The following is a 14,706-nucleotide window of genomic DNA, read 5'->3' as shown; positions in this document are numbered from 1 at the left end:
TTAAAAAAACATACCGAATGGCTAGATCAGAAACAGATCTGAGAGTAGTAAAATTATTTAGGAGTGTGGACTGGGCAACGGAATACAGGCCACTGATAAATGTCAGTGGGTCACAGCACGTTTCAAAAACATGCCTTACTCTTGCTCCACAGGGACCAATGAAGATTAATTGAGAATTCAAATCTATGAAGTCCCTAGCTTTTGCTAGCATTCAAGAAATTAAATTGAGATAGTAATACACACAGTGTATAAACCCTTTAAAACTGCTTTTAATTATCACAGGTTCTAGGCAACATGGTTGGAAGCACTGTTTACAGATGTATTACAGCAAATGCTACAAACTTAGTATAGATACTAACGAGAAAAGGCTCTGTAACCAAGCAAATATTCTATTTCTCTGTCTTTCATAAGAGGTATAGTTGCATTGGCTATACTTTTAATAGAACTGTGTCATGATCACAGTGACTATACTAATCTGTAAGCACCTAATATACACAAGTAGCACGCAATCTTTCAAATTTGTAAAGTTACAAGAAATTGGCAGTACAGCCAATCATGTATAAACCAGTCAAATCTGAAAAAACAACCAGAGGCAGAAAACAAGAAGAGAAATTTCAAGTGCAAGAGGATGGGACCTACTAGATCTAATGCATCCTGTAGAACTACATGTTTAGAAACAGACCAATTTATTAACTACAGTAATACCAATTCTGTTAAGAAGTTAACCTTCCCTGTAAAATACACTTTTTAAGTCAGTACATTTAAGGTAATTTTAAGAAGCAGTTTTTAAACAATTTCATGCATTCACATTTCATTAATAATTTTACCCAAACAGCACAAATTCTTATTTTTGTGTTATTGGGGGAAAAAAGTGTTCAAATTAACTTACAGTAAAGCACTGCATATCAATGGAGAGCACCTTCTTGGTCACTAAATGATATCAGACTTAGCTTAAATGCTGCAAGTTTAATAGAACAGCTGATGTTGGAAGAGACCTCTGGATATCACCTTATCAAATCTACTCCAGCTCAGAGCAGTGACAAATTAGAAATGAGATCTATCTTTGAAGTTAAGTCAGGTTGTTAGGGTCCTATCCAACAGAGTGCTGAATATCTATAAGGATATAGATTTCCCAGCCTCTCCGGACACCCTCTTCCAGTGTTTGATTATCTTTACTATTCAGAATTTCCCTTGTTGCAACTTATGGCTGTTATCTGCCATCCTATCAATGTGCATCTCTGAGAAGAGCCTGGCTTCATCTTCTTTATACTTTCCCATTAATTAGTTGAAGACAGCAGTAACATGTCCCTCCAGCCTTCTCTTTAGTCTGAACACACCCATCCCTCTTGGCTTTTCCTTCTTTGTTATGTGCTCCAGACCTCTAAGCTGGTGGCCCTCCACTGGGCTCACTCCAGCATATCAGTATCTTTATTATAACAGGGTCGACCCAAAACTGGACTAAACACTGTAGATGTGGTCTTCCAAGTATCAAACAGTGGGGAACAATTACTTCCCTCAAACTGCTGGCTACAGTCTTCCTTAATTCAGCCCAGTAAGCTGTTTGCATTCGTCCTTGCAAGGGTGCATTATTCATGTTCAACTTGCTGTCCACCAGGACTACCTGAAGCTGCTTCCTATCCTATCAGTGCCCAGCCTGTATTATTCCCACACATTTTAGAAATGAAGATGCTTTACTAATTGTCAACAAGGACTTTTAATGCTATTCTTCATTAGTGCTTCCTCTTGTTTGGATGTTGGTTTTTTTTTTTTTAATTTTTTATTTTAAACTAGCATGCAGTCTACTTTCGTATACATACAGCCCATGAAACAAGTAACTGCATGGCTAACTGGTAACCACCATGCCTAACGGCACACCCAGTTTCTCAGTGCTTGACTGCACAAATCTTTTTTACTAATGCTTTTAAAATCCTTCCTTTTTACTTTGCATGTGCTTAGAAAGAAGAAAAACTGTCATGCCATAGTTCGTAAATGAACAAGAATTGTGTAGATAAGACCATTTTCCTTGTCTTTAACAACTAACATCAGCCAGTAGTCTCAACCAGACTTGTCATCCCTGAGAAATACCCAAGTATTGGCTAAAAACCTAAGTATTTTTGGCCCAGTATGGACAAGCTTCTTCGACACAATTTACCTGCAGTGATTAGCATTCAATACATCCAGTAATTCAGAACAGGGAAAACCGCATTTAAGAGAGTAGTACGTGAATACTATGCTACACATAGGAGGGAAACCCACATAGACTATGACCAAGTAAACAGCCAGTGAAGCTACAATATAGCAAAGGAAAGAAAATCTTATCATCATAAACAAAATGAGATTAAAAAAAAGGAATGGGAAGAAAAGAAAAAGCAACTGCAAAAGAGTTCAAGTTCTATGCTGAAGTAAGGTTGACGGGAAATGGGATCCAAGGCAAGAATGGATACAGTAAGCAAGGCAAGTATGACAGGTTTTCACAGCTGCGCTTGCTGGCTGGCTGCAAGTTAGATTTTGCAATCAAGACTCCAGTTTATCAAACTAGTTTTAAAAACTAAAAGGTAGCTTTATTTTTGAACAACTAGATGCATATTGTATGTGCTAAGGCTGCAGTTCCACAACAATAAACCACATCCAGTTCAGCACAGGACTACTGTGGTTTTGAATTCCTACTCCTCTCTCCCACGTTCTCCAGCGCAACTCTTTCTCCCTAGCTGTTTACGAGTCCTAGCCAGTCCACCATGGGAGCTAACATGGTAGAAAGCTGAAATACAAAAACCCAACACCTACACAGCTCCCCCTGCCCCAAATCTCATTGTGATGATTCATGGAGCTAAACTGACTCCCCCCAAAAAAAGAAACAGAAAAGGCCAGTGTTGGTACAAAGAGAGGACAACGACAACCCTAAATTAGGCTGGATTAAACAGTCATGCAACCAAGCATATATGCTTATTAGAATTCAACCCCATGAAAAATACACTATATAGCATTTGTTCTAAGCCAATATTTTGTCTTTTGACAAATTTGTAACTGGAATAAAGAACTGCAGAACATGAAGTGTACTCCAAGCTAAAAAAAAAAAAACAAAAACACAAACCACAAAACCAAACAACTCTTTAGCTTTGCTAGTGGGGAGCTTTTCAAATCCTCTTCAAACTTTTGCCTAAAAAGAAGAAAGTGACGCCTCAGTAAGTTATTCCAACTCTTAGTTAACCCAGCTCTTAGTTATCCTACCTGCTGAAAGGCTACACACTGTTCCCTGTCTGAATTGTATTGCTTAGGCAATAACCAGCACTCAGAAACTAAGACTTTAAGACTGGGGGGGCTGGCAAAAGCACCCTATTATCTAATATGTTATTGGGCACACAGTCTGTCCTAGACTAGGATGAAGTCACACCCTTATCTATTCCCATCTAATTGAGGAACAGACTGAGTTTCTAAAGTCTGTTAATAGAAAGCATATTTTCCACTCCTTAAGTCACTCTTGTAGGTCTTCTCCAAACTCTCTAATTCTTCTTAATTATTAAAAAATGCTGGACTTAGTTCAGATCATAATTGCTGTACTATATACAATATTAGCCTGATACGCTGAGACCATCTCAGTATTTTTATTTGTCAGTTCTTTGGATAGAAGTATACATAAGGATGGCCAAACACAGTGACAATGGCAACAATTCCAAGATATATCCAACATTGGTGTCTGGTAAAAAACAACCAACCAACCTTTGTTGAGCTCTCAGTTTTGTGTCACTTCTAAATTGCAATTATATTTTTATTATATGTATTACAGATAACTTCTTACCTGGCCTTTCTAGATACTACTTGGCTTCTTTAATGAGGCACCATCCACCAGAACAAAACCTCACTTTCTGAATGAACATTTTTCAAAAAAACCACAACGACCACCACAAGCAAAACAAAATAAACAAACCCCTCCCAAAACCCATGCACACAGAAATAATAACCGTTAATTCAAAAGACGTCTGGTAAATTCTTCCAGCTTAGTAAGAATTCTGAAACGTATATAGATTGGTATATTAATTATCAATTCTTGCTCAAACAAAATGGCGACGTTATTTCAGGTATAACAGAACACTACGTCTTCTTCCCCTTTACACACACACACACATATTAATAAAAAAAAAAAAGAGAAGAAAAAAGACACTGATAACACACCCATACATTGCACCTGTTATCACAGGCTCCTAGGAGCCAAAGTTATGGACCACACTATGGTAGCCACTGTACAAACACAGAATAAGACTGTTCAAAGAGCAAACAACCTAAACATAAGGGACAACAGATGGAGAGACACAAAAAGAAGACTACAAGGAAACAACACCACCATAAACAACGGTTAGAATTAGTTCTTATTCTAAGGATGGTGAGTTTTGAGTCCCAGGGTGACAGGGAAGGCAGTGGTTTGGCTTTTAGTAGGCTTTGTTTCCTAAAGTTATCTTCTTTTGCATTACCAGGTTGCAATTGCTTTACAGGGTGCACACAGGGAACTTCTCCAAGCACAAGCAGCATCACAGGAGAATGAACAGAAGTGTTTAACTACCACGATGTCACTTTCTAAGCAGCACTTAAAATCTCATTAACAACAACAAAAAAAGATAGATAACATCCTTCACAGCTAAACCCCAACTTTAAATTAAAGGCAAGTAACTTGTTACTTTTACAACCATAAAATACAAGATGCAAAAAGACCAGTCAGTTAAAGCAGAGGATTAGGAAAGCACTCTTGTTCAGCATTGTGAATCCATATCAACAGAGCAGGATCATTTCTACCACAACCATAAGAAAAACTGTTACCACAAGATACAGAGATCAAAGGCAAGGTATAAGATTTAGTTATGTGATTTATTAACACAACTAAATAACAAACACTTAATTGTTTATTAACAATTAAGGGACAGCTTACTACATGGAAGAAATCTGGAGTCTGTTAGAAGAGTAGTGTGTGCTGTGTCTAAAACAAGGGCTAGATTACAGGCTTAAACCAAGGATCTCATGACAATGCTGTCCACAAGTGACAGACAGCACAGAAAGTTTTCCTTTTGGGGAGGAAGGATTGCCTTTGCGATAGTAGCCTGAGCTAAGGGTCAGACATCCACAATGAGAAGTCAGAAGCACACAGTGAGAGCTAGCTGGTATAGAAGTGACCAAGTCCAGAATAGACAGAGACTTGAAGGTCATCCATACAGAGATGATAGCCGAGTTTATGAATGAGATTAACCAAGTAACTTTTAGAGAAATCTGATGTAGTACTAGGGGTAAATGCCAAACTGGAGAGGTCTTACAGGGATCTAAAGAAAAGGAACTCCAGAAAAAAGTGAGGTTTTCGCCAAGGTTAAACTTTCAAGGGGGGAAAGGATAGTCACATCATGAGTGGGCTTTTGTTTAAAGTTCAGTACAGTTACATTGCGCAGAAGAGCCTGAAGGAACGTTAAGATGCCAATATGCTTCCAACAAAAGTCTGCAGGAGGAAAACAAACAGGTCCATGTTTCTAAGAGTGACTATAAGCCATAACAGGCCTAAATTAGAAAATCGTGCACATAGTTATTCTATGTCTTATGCCCAATTTTACCATCTTCTTCCAATGTCATCTTTCACAACAAAAGAATTGAGGAAGCTACATACAGAAACCAATACGAACTCTTCCATAATGCCACTGTCCTCTCCTAATGATCCACTTTGCAAACCTCCCAAGAGTTAGACTGGTGAGCTATGGTGCAAGTATCTAAGCAGTTGTTGTTCCATCACTTAACAGAGCATGTGACCAAGTATACATCACTACTTTGCACAATCTATTAAACAAGGGAAAATGTGGAATTAAGATGACATCCTGCTTGGCATGTGTCAGTAAGTATTAAAACTAATGAGTAGGGACTATGCCTTGAAAGACTTTTGTACAGCACTAGTTACACAAATTTAGATACTATGTTTTTTAAAAGTTACAGTGATACAAACTGAAGGATTCTGATAGTCTTGTAAGAGTTAAGGAAAAAAGTTTATGAACCTTAACGTACAGTGAAGTACTGAGCGCCCAATTCGTTTATTTTAGGTAAAGCAGTAAGCGTTAAGTATTTTAGAGACCTAAAACTATCCTTTCTGCCCAACAGCAATGCATGATAAAGTAGTCTCATCTCAGCCAAACTTCAAAAAAAAGCAAACAAAAAAACCCACCACAATCCTCTTGTGCTATTGACACTCAGTATGGTTGGGGAGGGCACTAGTAACGCCTGAGTACATTTCAAACCATTACTGCAGCTACTCTGTTCGAAGCACTGAACACTTGCTTCTGCACCCCTGCCTCAACGATGAATGCCAGCCAACCCCATCTGATTATTCTCCAGTGGCTGATGGTAGAAGAGGCAGAGAAGGAAGTTATAGTGAAGGTAGCTCCAAAGAGCTTGGGAAACACAGATAAAGACAGAATGCTTAATCATTAGGACAAAGTGTAAACACCCTCCAAACACAGAGCAGTTTGAAAAATACATTGGTGGCAATCATGTCACTGAAGACTCTCAGCTGATCACAAAACTGAATAACCTCTGTTAATTTTATTTATGGTGGACTAGTAATACCTGAATTTGTCATCTGTATTATAACCATTGATTGAAATTATTTTGTTCTGATAGCAAACTGGAATAAGAAAACAACTTTTGTCATTGACATGTCCAATTCATGAGATACTTCAGGGGAAGGCATGAGAATCCCTCAGTGAAGAGTTATGACCTAAGCTGTCTATAAAGGCCAGTTGTTGATCTCATCTATTCCAACTGTTGATGTTCTCATCCATACAGATAGATAATCAAATTTTGTGTGTGTGTGTGAGAATCTTACTGAACTCTAAGTGGCATGTAGTTTCACAATAAACATGGGTTTCGTCTTAAAATTGCTATTTTCTGGAAGCTAACAGAAGACAGAAGCCCTAAATTGCCAAAACAATTTAAGTATAAATAAACAGCATTGAAATCATAGAATCATTTAGGTTGGAAAAGACCTTTAAGATCATTGAGTCCAACCATTAACCTCACACTGCCAAGTCCACCACTAAACCATGTCCCCAAGCACCACGTCTACAGGTCTTTTAAATACCTCCAGGGATGGTGACTCAACCACTTCCCTGGGCAGCCTGCTCCAGTGCGTGACAACCCTTTTGGTGAAGAAATTTTTCCTAATATCCAATCTAAACCTCCCCTGGCGCAACTTGAGGCCATTTCCTCTCATCCTATCGCTTGTTACTTGGGAGAAGAGACCAACCCCCACCTCACTACAACCTCATTTCAGGTGGTTGTAGAGGGTGATAAGGTCTCCCCTGAGCCTCCCTTTCTCCAGGCTAAACAACCCCAGTTCCCTCAGCCGCTCCTCGTAAGACTTGTGCTCCAGGCCCCTCACCAGCTTGGTTGCCCTTCTCTGGACACGCTCCAGCACCTCAATGTCTTTCTTGTAGTGAGGGGCCCCAAACTGAACACAGTATTCCAGGCGCAGCCTCACCAGTTTGAGTACAGGGGGACGATCACTTCCCTAGTCCTGCTGGCCACACAATTTCTGGTACAAGCCAGGATGCTCTTGGCCTTCTTGGCCACCTGGGCACACTGCCAGCTCATATTCAGCCAAGCCAACCAGAGCAGCAATGAATGCTTAGCCATCTCGGTGGGGGTAAGGGATGGAAATCCACATGGCAGCAAAGACGCAAGGCTTGTTGGAGCATTAGAAACCACAGAAGCACCTGAGAACAGTCACATAGGAATTAGGGCTTCTCCCCCCAAAATGGCAGCAGGATCAATAGCCCAATTGAAGTTCATCTACACCAACACATGCAGCATGGGCAACAAACAGGAGGAGTTGGAAGCCATTGTGCAGCTGGAAAACTATGATATAAAATCAATATAGTCAAAGTGTTAACTGAAGAGAACATACAATGCAACTGCATTCCAGAAGTCTCACACTGCTCCCTTCTACTTAAAAGCTCTCTTAAAAGTACAAAACACTATCTGACAAATTTACAAATCTTGACCCAATACGAAGAATTTTAATACTAGCATCTAAATTGAGCAGATCATTCATATACCAAGTTAGCATCTACTGCCAGCCATATGTGCCAGCAGCATGTAGGCAGGCTACAAATATGGAAGAAAAGCTAAGTTTCCTCTGAACTCCAATCTCTCAGAAACCCAGTTATCCTCTTGGAGCATTCACCTAGTAAGATTAAATCACTGAAATGAAGTTCAAAAGAAGTTGCAAAAAAAGCACTTTCAACTGTTGAGTTAAACTCAACAATTTCAGCAGACAACAAAACTCCTGTAGCATATGGGGCTTTAAGAGCCTCATGAGGCAAGTATTGCCTCAAACTTCTCAGAAGGGACAGCTTACTAGTCTTTTGAACTCTTCTGAGCTTCAAATTTCAATCCCTTTCCCCAGCTAGGTTGAGTTCATTTATTTGTGATGTACATGTCTTCTGGAAAAAATAGTTCTCCATGAACAGTGGATTTTCCATTAGTAACAATGCTTGATAGAAATTATTCACAGAACTCCTCATTCTGCTTTTGTTGCAGAGTATATCAATTGGTTGCAAACTCTGACACAAGACAACAGAACTTCAGTAATTCTATATTTAGTCCTTGAAACCAAAATGAAAGCTACTGCAACAATGCAAGACTGGTCATGATGCTGCTGGACAAAAAAAACACAAGACAGCAAAAATCTGAAAAAAAAAAAGTTTTGGTCCCACATTCCTCCATATACTTGAACACGCTCTGTAGAAGACAAAGAAACTTGCTTTCACTTTTTCACTGGCATTTGTACATTCTTGCTGATGCAAATCCCTCTTAGCATATTATTCCAGGGTAAGCAACAGTAAAATGCAATCATATATTTGGAGTCAAAGAGGATTAATAACAATAATATAAAGAAAATGTATTAGATACTCTAATTAAGACAGTCTTTTATTAAAACAAGTTATTTAGTTTAACTACCTAACAATGTCCCATCACCACCTTTATTAACACAAATTGTGGCTGCAGAGTTTGGTTCCTAGAGCTGACCTTGCAGCAGTAAGCACCGAATACATTCCCTCACACAACAGCATGGCCCATCACATGCCATAGGATACACTTTTTACCTCCAGTCATGTGCTAGAGAAAAGGCTATACCACCACAGTTGGAGGAGGACAATGTGCCATCTACTACGATGCTTTTGTGCAAGACGTTAGTGTAATTCACAAACCAGCTGGCAACTGCTTATTGAGGTTTACTGAATCTTAGCTATACAGCTGTTCTTGGCAGTATTCTCATCTTTTCACAGGCAGCCACACAAAGCTGCAAAAATTTTTTCAAGCCAGCTCCAGTACACAGCATCCTTTTTCACTCCCTTCCAACACAACAGCCTCCCTCCTTCGAAAGCATTATTTGCCTTGATCACTCTTAGAAGTAACTTTTTTAACATGAAGAAGCATCAGAAAAAGCAGAACATCCTGACTGGAATGTATAATGCATCAGAAGTAAAATTAGATGGTAACCCTGCAACCAAGACATAGTAAGAGTTAAAAAATTACAATTGAAACTTACAGTAAGAAGTCAAGGTTTAGAACAGGCCACTTTATTAACGATAACAGGCCATACAAACTCTTAGGGTCTTTCATGAGGTTGGTAATTTTCGAAGCTCAGAATAAATCCAAATCTGATGCCTTCCTCCTAAGCAGTGAGGTTTTGCAGAGAACCACTTATTCTTTGTATATGTAAGCCACCAAAAAGTGACAAAGAAAGTTGCAAGCTATGCAAATCTGGGAAATCTACTATGTAGAATGGCAAGGGGGGGGGGGAATTATTTCAAGACACAAGTGGTGGGGAAGACTACAACACCTGAATCCCTCCTGCACCCAAGTGAAGAACCCAGAGCGCAAGACAGGCGCTGCTGCCTTTTTGTTTTGTTCTCCGGCGGCACGTTACCCACCAGACCCGCCGGGGCCGGCTGCGCCTGTCGCGCGGCCTCTAGCGGCCACAGCCCGCGGCCGCGGCCGAACTCCAGCGCTCCCAACCTCTCCCCTGGCGCACGCCGCCTCACTTTCTCCTTCGCTGCACTACCTTGCGATCTCAGAAGCCCCCGAGCAGCAAAAAAACCCCCCACCCCAAAACCCATTATTAAAAGGGGCACAAACCAGAGTCAAACGACACCCCAATCCTACGGACAGAGATTGGTAATCAGCCTCTCCTTAGCCGACCTAACATCCAACAGAGATCACAACCTGCTTTGAAAATCCCACACAGATGAAACGCCGAAAACGCTCGCTATTAAGAAGCTGTGGGTTTCCCCAGTGACCTCGAGCTTTTTGGGGAAGGAGCAAAGCAGACGGCTCAGAAGCCCCGCCAAGGTGCACAAACCGCCAGCGGCGCCCAACAAAATCACCCAAGCAAATCTGTGGGCGCAAAGAACCAGTCTGAACGCACAAAGGAGAGACACTGGAACACGCTCTGCAAATTGCTGGGTTATTTGAAACCTCTCATGCCTCTTCTTAGCTTCAAGATATGCAGGACACGGGATTGGAGAAGCCGGAGAAAAAAATTCAAAGATGGCTAAAGGTGTCTCGTCATGGATTTTAATACACGCTCTAAAACTCTAGAGGGCACCCGAAATATGCCCTCCCCCTCCCTCCTGAGCCGGGTAACGTGAGCAGCGGCAGCAGCCCGTCGTCTGCTTGCCGGAGTTGGTATTGCAGGAGCGATGTCTGCAGCAGCAGCGCCCACCCCGAGGAGGAGCCGCCTCACAGCCATTACTGGGGCTTCGCCCCAGGGCAGCAGCTGCTGGACCCAGGAATTTCCCCACCCAACCCTGGAGGCCCCTCCTTCTACCCCTGCCCCCGGAGAATATGGGGGGTGGGTCAAGCCCTCCCTAAGCAGGTCTAGCAGAGGCAGAAATAGATACGTAAATAGCACTCACAATGGAGCTCCCTCTCCTTGTTGGTCTCTGCCAAGGCTGCACCAAACTGGGCTGGAGCCTAAGGGAAAGACATGGGGTTAACACGGGGCACCGAGGAGCAGCCAGCGCCCCCAAGCAGCGTTTCCGTTGCCCGGCCAGGGCAGGTACCGCCTGCATCACCCACCACTTCCCTTTAATCCCAGTCCTGTAAATAAATAAATAAATAAATAAAAACTGCCCTCCCCGGGGGCGGTGGGGTACTCCTCAAGCACACTCACGCCGCCTGCCCCCCGCTGCAGGAGGGGGGATAAGGAGCCGCCCCGGGCGCAGCTGCACCGGGGGCTTCTTCCGCGCGGGCGCGGGGTGGGGGGGGTAAAGGCAGCGGCGGCACCCACGGCGGGGAGCAAATATTACCTGCTAACTTGCCTAAGCAGCCCTGAACCGGCGCCCCGGGGGGTCGCAGGGCCCTCAGCGGCGGCGCTTCGGTGCCGGGCGAGCGCCTCGGCCCTCCGCACGCTCCCGCGGCAGTTGCCCCCGGTCTCGGGTTTGCCCCCCTGCAGTCGGCCAGCAGCACTGCCGCCTCCTGTCCGCCATTAGAGAGACCCAGCCAAACAATACGGGAGGGGAGCAGCGACGGCGGCAGGATCCGCGGAGCGCCGCGCCGGGCAGGGGAGGGAGGCACCCGCGGGGGGGGGGGGGGGGGGCGGCGAGGGCGGTGGGTGGGGGAGGCACCGGGGCAGAACAACAGCCGAGGGCCCGGCGGGGAAGGGAGGGAGAGAGGGAGGGAGTTAAAATAGGAGGCGCTAAAACAGACCCGGCCCTTCCCCCAAATGCCCCTGCCCCCCCCCCCCAGGGCTGCCCCCGGGCGCCCCCCATTTACCCCCGTCGCCCACCTCCGGGCCACGATGGTCACCCGCGGGGCTGCCGCCGCTGCCCGCGCCCCCGCCGCTGCCCGCGCCCCCGCCGCCGCCAGAGGTGGCGGCGCAGCGGCGACGACACCGTGGGGTACTTAGCCCGGGTAGCTCGGAGGCACGGCGGCTGCTCTCCCATCCCCGCCCTGGGGGCAGTTCCGCGCCGCCAACCGCCCGCCAGCCCGCCGCTGAGGTGCAGCACCCCCACCTTACCCGGCTCCCCACCGCTCGCAGGCACGGACCCCCCCCCCCCGCGGGGGACGCACGCACTCTGCGCTACTCCTCCGGCGTCTCAACTCTAACTCGGTCCAGTCCCGGGCGAAGCGCAGCTGCTAGCGAAGGGGAGGAGGAACCGGGCCAAGCGAGCTCGGGGGAGACCCGCCTCCCTGCCCCGCCATTGGCTCCCCCAGAGGGCGGGCTGTCGCGCTGGCCTAGCGGAGTGGGTGGGCGGCCCATCCATCAGAGCCGCCCGCAGCCGGTTGACCCTATAAACTGCCAATCTTCCCCCTGGCCATGCCCGGGGTTCTTCCCACTTTGATCCATCAGGTTTGAGGAACCCGGATCGTTGCCCACCGGCTCGTTACCCGCGTCCGAGGGCTGCGCTCGCGCTCCCCGCGCAGCGCTCTGACAGCAGCAACTTGCAGAAGTTTGCGCTGCCGCCGGGGCCGGGCCGTGCTGTGCCGGCTGCGCTCCTCCGGCCGGCCACCGGCGAGGAGGTTGCGCTGCCCATCCTAGCCTTGCGCTCGGTCCCTGTGGGCGCCACAGCCCCCGCCGTGGGGCGCGGGCTCGCCTCTCCCACTCCGCCCCCCCTTCCCCCCCCCCGTCGCCGAGCGATAGGGCTGGCAGGGCTCCTCCGAGAGGTGCGACCCCGCTCCTTCCTTCCCTCAGCAGGGCTTTGAACCTGGGGCCATTTCCATGAGGGACAGAGCGCGGATAATGGCAGCGCTCCCACAGGGGAAAGGGAGAGAGCGCACGTATCCCGGGGAGGGCGCCTGCCCCGCAGCCTGCCCCGCCGAGCAGCGCCTCCTTGCCGCCCTCGCCCCAGGACGCCCTCCTGCCCCTACCCGCTGCGGGGGAGGGCGCCATGTCAGCCGCCGACATGGCTCCTGAAGGAGCTGGTGGTGGTGGTGGTGGTGGTGGTGGTAGCAGTGGTGGCGTCCTCCATTTTGTCGGAAGCTGCTGCGGGGAGCTTGGGACCAATTCGAACCAACGTGAGGCGCAGCGGGGCGTCCATTTGAAGCGCCTCTGCGCGGCTCCCCGCGGGAAGAGGAGCCGGGTGCCCCCGGCAGTGCCGCGGTCTGGGGAAGAGTGCTGCGGCCGGCGACGGCGGCCAGGCGCCGGGAGCCAAGCTCTCCGCCCGCCCTCCGCCAAAATGGAGGATGCGCACTTCCCTTGCGCGGCTCCTTCCGCCCGCGCTGGCCATGGCACTCACGCCCGCTCCTTCGAGGACTGAGGGAGCGCAGCCTGCCGTCTGGCGCGTTGGTCCCGCTCTGCCCCATTCACTCATCCTCCTCTGCCCAGAAGAGGGAGAGAGAGCGAGCAAATACCCCGCCCTGCCTCCTCCAGCCGGTATCAGTTCGTGTCAACCACGCGGAGCAGTGTCCCCTGGAGAGAGCCTCCTGCATGCGCAAGGAGCCGGGTTCAAGCCGCCGGCGCCATTTCCAGCCCGGAGGTGGGAGCCTCCCGCGGGATCAGCCTGGGGAGCCCGCGGAGCAGCCTCGCTCTCGGGCGGCGCAGAAGTCACTGAAGGGCTGCCTCCTTCCTCAACCACCCTTCATGCGTTTGGTTAATAATTTTCATGTGTGGGAGAGACCAGAAATTTTCTATCTTCTATTGTCACAACAATACATCTAATTTCTTCCTAATGGTCCCACCCGGAGACACAGGCTTTGGTCAACAACTCAAGCCAAAAGCTTCTCCAACACTGTTACTCTATGTTGTTGATGGGAATTAATTTTTTTTTTTTTTCACACCATCCTAGCTATCAGATGAAGCTTGGAGGGACTACTTGGTGTGGGGGGAGAGAGTTACCTCAGGGCTGGTGGCAGCTTGCACCACCATTGCTCATGCCTGATGGTGACACAGCTCCAACACAACCACTGCCAGGAAGAAAGTGCGATGGAGATGAACCACCATCTGTTTTGAAGGTGTCCTTAAAGTTGCCCTGTAAATTAGTAAACTTTGTTCTACAGCATCACACCATCCAGCCAATTATGATCATAGTAACCAGACAGCTGTTGAAATTTCAACATTGAATCTCACACACTCCATCAGGTCAGCTGGCTCCTGACCATTTCCATTATTAGCCTTGAATATCTTCTAGGTTGGTAAAAGTCAAAACCATGATAAGTCATCCTCCACATGACATATTTGCCAACCTTTCCAATTGCACATCCCGGGAAGACGTCTTTTGTTCTACAACAGTGCTTATCCCTAAACATTTAATTTCTGATGAAGTTCAGAAAGAAATTCAAGAGGACTTAAGCACCTGTTTTTACATTGTACCAGAAATAGATGGTAGAAAATAAGTGGTTTTCTAATTTAAACCATGTTAAGTGAAATGTATCACTCTTACTAGTCATTAAAAAACTAACCAAAGAGCACCTTCCTCTTACCACTGCCCTAGCAATAGACATTACCGAACAGTGTTATCTGGGATTTTTATGTAGCAATGTAGCAATAGACCATTTTCATTAATGTTTTAGATTATACAGTTCAAACAGAAGTTTTAATGGGTTTGCTTGCAGTTTTGGAACTGTACTGAAATGTATTTATATATAAAAGTCTAGAACTCCAGAGAACCCTTGTTCCCCTATAGATAGGTAACCCTATTTTTTAATTCATGTGTTCAAATGTAGAAAAAAATAATTAAGTAC

The 14,706-nt window shown here is 46.2% G+C and overlaps 1 protein-coding gene across 12 annotated transcripts in view; it reads right to left on the bottom strand.

Moving 5' to 3' along the window:
- ZMYM2 (zinc finger MYM-type containing 2) overlaps window positions 1-12,318 on the bottom strand; it is a 95,918-nt gene extending 83,600 nt beyond the window's left edge. For 4 of the 12 annotated variants that reach the window (XM_052812141.1, XM_052812143.1, XM_052812147.1 and 1 more), the window contains exons 1-2: window positions 12,101-12,314; window positions 10,941-10,998 (exon numbers count right to left, since the gene is read on the bottom strand). The gene's annotated coding sequence lies outside the window, so the exon portion shown is untranslated. Of the gene's footprint in view, window positions 1-10,940; window positions 10,999-11,333; window positions 11,525-11,812; window positions 11,894-12,043 lie in introns of those variants that run through there. The other 8 variants (XM_052812144.1, XM_052812146.1, XM_052812150.1 and 5 more) reach the window with 6 other exon arrangements.
- Between the last annotated feature and the right edge of the window lie 2,388 nt (window positions 12,319-14,706).

This window comes from Harpia harpyja, chromosome 17 (genome assembly GCF_026419915.1).
Source record: "Harpia harpyja isolate bHarHar1 chromosome 17, bHarHar1 primary haplotype, whole genome shotgun sequence".
In the NCBI taxonomy this organism is placed as follows: domain Eukaryota; kingdom Metazoa; phylum Chordata; class Aves; order Accipitriformes; family Accipitridae; genus Harpia; species Harpia harpyja.
This window is presented reverse-complemented; position numbering and strand designations above follow the sequence as displayed.